This window comes from Dama dama, chromosome 20 (assembly GCF_033118175.1).
Source record: "Dama dama isolate Ldn47 chromosome 20, ASM3311817v1, whole genome shotgun sequence".
In the NCBI taxonomy this organism is placed as follows: Eukaryota; Metazoa; Chordata; class Mammalia; order Artiodactyla; family Cervidae; genus Dama; species Dama dama.
The window spans coordinates 95908821-95915689 of record NC_083700.1 but is presented as its reverse complement, the minus strand read 5'-3'; the positions used below and the strand labels follow the sequence as shown (position 1 = coordinate 95915689).

The 6869-nt window shown below is 42.5% G+C and overlaps 1 non-coding gene across 1 annotated transcript; it reads left to right on the top strand.

Moving 5' to 3' along the window:
• Positions 1-2234: 2234 nt before the first annotated feature.
• On the top strand, positions 2235-2307 carry TRNAE-CUC (transfer RNA glutamic acid (anticodon CUC)). The gene has a single exon. It is a non-coding gene; the product is annotated as a tRNA-Glu (tRNA).
• Positions 2308-6869: the final 4562 nt, after the last annotated feature.

Genomic DNA, 6869 nt, shown 5'->3' with positions numbered 1-6869 from the left:
TGGCAAATAGATGGGGAAACAGTGGCTGACTTTATTTTTCTGGGCTCCAAAATCACTGCAGATGGTGATTCCAGCCATGATATTAAAAGATACTTACTCCTTGGAAGGGAAGTTATGACCAACCTATACAACATATTGAAAAGCAGAGACATTACTTTGTCAACAAAGGTCCATCTAGTCAAGGCTATGGTTTTTCCAGTGGTCATGTATGGATGTGAGAGTTGGACTATAAAGAAAACTGAGTGCCAAAGAATTGATGCTTTTGAACTGTGGTGTTGAAGACTCTTGAGAGTCCCTTGGACTGCAAGGAGATCCAACCAGTCCATCCTAAAGGAGATCAGTCCTGTGTGTTCATTGGTAGGACCGATGTCGAAGCTGAAACTCCAATACTTTGGCCACCTGATGTGAAGAGCTGACTCATTTGAAAAGACCCTGATGCTGGGAAAGATTGGGGGCAGGAGGAGAAGGGGACGACAGAGGATGAGATGATTGGATAGCATCACCCACTCAATAGACATGGGTTTGGGTAGACTCTGGGAGTTGGTGATGGATGGGGAGGCCTACCGTACTGCTGTTCATGGGGTTGCAAAGAGTCGGACATTACTGAGTGACTGAACTGAATTAAAGGTCACCATTCAGCAGGCCATACAGGTAAATCTATAAGTATTCAATCTCAAGTCAAGAATAGGCGATGTGGGCAAGTATCTTGAAGGAGTCACATAAACCTGAACAAAATGCTATCACTCTCTCTTCTTGTCCCCCTCAACTGGGAGATGGCACACAAGCAAAAAACAACGCTCAACTTCTTAAACCCTAATCTTAAAGTTTTTCTGTAAAGGACTGTACACCCAACAGAGTTAGTTGTAAATCATATCAAGAGTCATGTTTCTGTTCTTTACATTTTGTGCATCACTGATCATTTTACAAACTTGAAGAAAACAGCAAATCTTCCCCCAGAAATATATACATTTTCCAAGCACCAGTAGAAGAGTTTGTCTATGATCTTGTGACACCAGTCGACTCCCTGAGCCCATTTCTGGACCCTATTGAGAGCCATTCCTTTGCCCTAATATCTTGGAGAATCTTAGCAGATGGATATGTCTAGCAGTGGAGGTAGCCCATTCATTCAGGAGGCAAGTCATTTCATCCTTAGGCAGCTATCACTGACAATCATGTTTGAGAACATTGAACAAAAAAACTTCCTCCTTTATAAAACTCACCCATTGGTACAGGTCAAAATTTCTTTAACAATATATAGATTTGATGGATAGCTACATGTAAAAGGATGAAACTAGATAACTTTTCTCACACTGTATAGTCAAAAAAAAATAAACTCAAAATGAATTAAGACTTAAAAGGAAGACTAGAAGCCATAAATTCCTAGAAGAACACAATAGGCAGTGAGCTCTTTGTTACGGGTCTTAGCAATATTTTTTTGGATCTGTCTCCTCATGTAAAGTAAAAAGAAGCCAAAATAAATAAATGAGACTGCATCAAACTAAAAGGCTTTTGCACAAAGAAGGAAACCATCAACAAAATGAAAAGCATACTGAATGGAAGATTTTTGCAAATGATATGTCTACTAAGGGGTTAATATCCACAATCTATAAAGAACTCATAAACTCAATATTTTTAAAAATCCAATTTAAAAATGGGCAGAGGACCTGAATAGGCATTCTTCCAAAGAAGACATACAGAGGGCCTACAGACACATGAAAAGATGCTCAGTGTCACAAATCATTGTTGTTCAGTCGCTCAGTCATGTCCAACTATTTGGGACCCCACGGACTGCAGCACAGCAGGCTCCTCTGTCCTTTACTATCTCCCAAAGTTTGCTCAGATTCATGTCCATTGAGTTGGTGATACCATCCAATCATCTCGTCTTCTGTCATCCCCTTCTCCTCCTGCCTTCAATCTTTCCCAGCATCAGGGTATTTTCCAATGAGTCGGCTCTTCAAGTCAGAATCTTAGCTCGCCTACTTTTCCTCCTGTTTACTCAGGAATGCCTTTGTTTCTCAATATTTGGACTCTTCATGACAACCCTGCTATATGGGAAGACCCTCAGGTATGACAGTCCCAAACTCCACCCAGTGGCATCTCAGATAGTCAGCAAGGATAGGAGGGAACAGAAGATATTCACAGTCGAGGCCATGGTTAGAACAACCATCCATAGGTTAGGAAAGAGAAAACAGAACAAAATTTCTGTGCTTTTAAAAGAAAATTACTTTGAGACTTCCCTGGTGGTCCAGTGGCTAAGACTCTGCACTCTCAAGGCAGGGGCCCCAGGTTCAATCCCTGGTCAGGGAACTAGATCCCACAAGCCACAATTAAGAGTTCATATGCCTCAACTAAAGATCCTGCATGCTGCAAACAAAGGCAGAAGATACCATGTGCCATAGCTAAGACTCAGGGCAGCCAAGTAGATAAATAAATATTTTAAAATAAAACAAAGAAAAGAAAAATATTTCCCATTTATAAAGTTGCCACTGTTCCACGATGACTCCTCCTCAACAGAGACACATCATATCCTTTTGGGAAGTAAAAGGCATGTGATTATTTGACTGACACAACGTCATTTAACCACCTTGCACCCCACTTTCATTTATTCATAAAGTCAAGCTAGTCATTGAGTTATGATATATATCACAAACAATTTGTTACTGGAAATCATTAAAGTAGCAACATTATAAAGTCTTTGCCTTGTAACAAATAGCGCATATTTGAGTTTAGACCTTCAAAAATCCCACTCTCATTTACACCTAAAGTGAACCTGAATGAGGGTGAGAAGGAAGGAGAGACCTGCAGGGTCTGGGAGAGAAAGAGCATGATTCTTGGCTGTGAACCAGTGTTCAGAGCCACCATACAGTCCAAATCCAGGCTGTGCTCACCCACAACCTCCCACAGAGATGGGGAGGTGGAGAGGCCAGGATCTGAATGACTTGAGCATTTGAATTGCCACCCCTTGAACTTTGCACAGGGATTCCCAGGTGGCTCAGTGGTTAAGAACCGGCCTGCCAATGCAGGAGACATGGGTTCGATCCCTGGGTCTGGAAAATTCCCTGGGGGAGGGCATGGCAACTCACTCCAGTATTTTTGCTGGGAAAATCCCATGGACAGAGGAGTCTGATGGGCTACAGTCTGTGGGATCACAAAGAGTCTGACACAACTGAGTGCGCACACACGAACATTGTACAAGTCACTAGCTCAGTCTATGGGGAACCCAAGACAAAGGAAAAGAGTAATAAATAATTTGATTCCTTGTCAATTTGTATATGACAAAGGCAGGTATTTACTGTGAAGGGATAATGAGTCAGTTCAGTCACTCAATCACGTCCGGCTTTTTGCAACCCCATGGACTGCAGCATGCCAGGCTTGCCTGTCCATCACCAACTTCCAGAGTTTGCTCAAACTCATGTCCATCAAGTCAGTGATGCCATCCAACCCTCTCATCCTCTGTCGTCGCCTACTCCTCCTGCCTTCAATCTTTCCCAGTATCAGGGTCTTTTCCAATGAGTCAATTCTTCGCATCAGGTGGCCAAAGTATTGGAGTTTCAGCTTCAGCATGCATCCTTCCAATGAATATTCAGGACTGATCTCCTTTAGGATGGACTGGTTGGATCTCCTTGCAGTTCAGGGGACTCTCAAGAGTCTTCTCCAACAACACAGTTCAAAAGCATCAATTCTTCAGCGCTCAGCTTTCTTTATAGTCCAACTCTCACATCCATGCATGACCACTGGAAAAACCATGTGCTGTGCTTAGTCACTCAGTCGTGTGACCCCATGAACTATAGCCTGCCAGGCTCCTCTGTTCATGGGGATTCTCCAGGCAAGAAAACTGGAGTGGATTGCCAATTCCTTCTCCACGGGATCTTCTCAACCCAGGGATAGAAGCCAGGTCTCCCGAATTGCAGGCAGATTCTTTACCAGCTGAGCAACCAGGGGAAAACCCTAGCCTTAACTAGACAGAACTTTGTTGGCAAAGTAATGTCTCCGCTTTTTACTATGCTGTCTAGGTTGGTCACAGCTTTTCTTCCAAGGAGCAAGCATCTTTTAATTTCATGGCTGCAGTTACCATCTGCAGTGATTTTGGAGCCCCCAAAAATAAAGTCAGCCACTGTTTCCCCACCTATTCGCCATGAAGTGATGGGACCAGATGCCATGATCATTGTTTTCTGAATGTTGAGTTTTAAGCCAACTTTATCACTCTCCTCTTTCACTTTCATCAAGAGGCTCTTTAGTTCCTCTTCACTTTCTGCCATAAGGGTGGTGTCATCTGCACATCTGAGGTTATTGATATTTCTCTTGGCAATCTTAATTCCAGCTTGTGCTTCATCCAGCCCAGCATTTCACATGATGTACTCTGCATATTAGTTAAATAAGCAGGGTGACAATATACAGCCTTGACTTACTCCTTTCCCTATTTGGAACCAGTCTGTTGTCCCATGTCCAGCAGGGATCGAACCGGGTCTCCCACATTGCAGGCAGACACTTTTCTGTCTGAACCACAAGGGAAGCCCTGAAGGGAAAATAATGAAGTCAATAGATTTGGCTAAGTCAGATTGTATTTTAATTGTCCTAATGACTCATGGTTGCTTTTTATCCTAGGGACATATTAGATCTGCCCCTAGATTGTAGTCTCTGCTTGCTCCAGATGTGTTTTCAATGGCAGGCCTTTAGGAGCATCAGGCTAGGCTTGTAGTACCCAGGCTTTGTCAGTTCCTAGAGTTAGCTTTAGGAATTGTGTTCCTGATATGTGTAGAGTCTGGGGGTGGGGGGGAAGCGGAGGACCTTCACTCTCATTACAGATCTTTACCCCTTGAGATTCTCCAAAGAAAATTGTGAAAAAAAAAAGCCACTCCTATGCCTTCCTACCATTCTCAGCTGGATCAAGGTAAAGACTCAAGCTGGTAAACAGGATGGAAGTGTACAATGGTGCTTGCTTGACAAAATTCACTCACTCTAACCCCACAGCTCACTGGCACTATGGCGGCTCCCTACCACGTTACCTGGCTTGTCTGCTTTTATGGCCAGGGAGTTCAGACGAGCCCCCAAAGAGATCAGTTCATTTCATAAAGGACAGCTCTGTTCCTTGGCAAGTGGGCATGTATTGATGCCAGTCATCTCCACCCCAGACAAGGCAGCATTGGCAGCACCCAGGCACAATCTAAATTCCTCTTCTAAGTTCCTAATGTCCCTTTCCCATAGCAGTTGCTCAGTCGTGCCCGAAACTTTGCGACCCCACAGACGATAGCTCATCAGGCTCCTCAGTTGGTGGAATTCTCCAGGCAAGAATACTGGAGTGGCTTGCCATGCCCTTGTCCAGGGGATCTTCCTGACTCGGGATTGAACCTGGGTCTCCTGCATTGCAGCCAGATTCTTTGCCATCTGAGCCCCCAGGGAAGCTCCAATATGGTATGAGAAAAACCTGCTTTACCAATCAGCGTAATCCACTGAGCATACCAGGTTTAATATTCTCATGCTCTTCACTGCAAATTCAAAGCTCGGGTAAATTGTCGTGGCAACAGAGAGCGGAATTGTGAATGTAAAACATTACATGCTCCATATTTTACTTACTAAAAACCCTCTTTTGTCTGTGTCAAAAAAAAACATTCTCATGCTCAACTGCACAGATTTCTAAATGAATAATAGTAAAACTAGTGTTTCTTCTCCATAATTTGGAAAATTTTTTCTAATTCTACGGATCCTGCAGAATCAATTGTTGATACAATTCACTATCACTTAGTCTTGACACAAAGGAACTTTATGGTCCCAGTATACTTAAAACCTTTTCTGGATTTTACCACAAACTTGGTTTGGTTTAGAATATGGATTTTGTTTCCCTGGAAAAGGTGTCATATATAAAAAGATTGTCTCATGTTTCTAATAATATACAGATTCATCAAGTATTACTTTTCCTCCCTGGTGTCGCCAAGAACTGCATTGTGCAGCATTTGTCATGGCTGAATGCAAAATGGCCCTGGCCCTGACTCTGCTCCACTTCGAGCTGACTCCAGACTGCTACAAGCCTCCCATACTCACATGCCAAATAATCCTAAAGTCTAAGAATGGAATCCATGTGTTCCTAAAGAAAGTTTGCTAATATTAAGTCTCCTCATATAATGATTAATGAAGGAATTTTATTACCAGAGGAAGAATATGAAGATAAATATAATGCCAAAATACATCTATATGGTTTGGGGATAAATTGTATAATTTAGGATACTTCTGATTGGTTTTAACAACTAGTAGAAATAATCCTGATATCCTCCTGGATCACATAGGTTTCCTTTTGGTGTAACCCACAAAAAAATACATCAGAAACTCAAGCTGACTTCAACTGCAAAAAGAAATTATTGGCTCATGTAACTAGTCGTAGTGTGGCTTTCAAGCACAGTTTGATCTAGGCTCCAACTCAACATCTAGATTACTTTCATCTCTGCATATCTCTGCATGACAGCTTTATCCTCAGCTACCTTCCCTTATGATTAACGGCAAGTAACTGCATCATCTTATAGTCTCTTATTACACTCTCTAGGGAATGGGTAAATTGATAAGGGTATATGAAAACCCTAGATATTTACAAGGAATTCTGAATATAGATAGCCCTGTATCTGAGTTTCCATTTGGAATATTATAGGATACCATACCCTGTAGAACTCTTGCTTAACATGGAGTGAGGCAGTTATGGGGTATTTAGGCAGAGATAGGGTCTACAGAGAACAACCTAGTCCCCATGCCTGAGGGTGCCATTGCAGACATGGAAATTCCAGCGTATCTGCAGTGGGATACATACAATTTTTAAGAGAGCCAGTGCACAGGAAAAGGAATTGTAAATATAGACACAAATCCTGGGGCTGGATGCTCCTGAT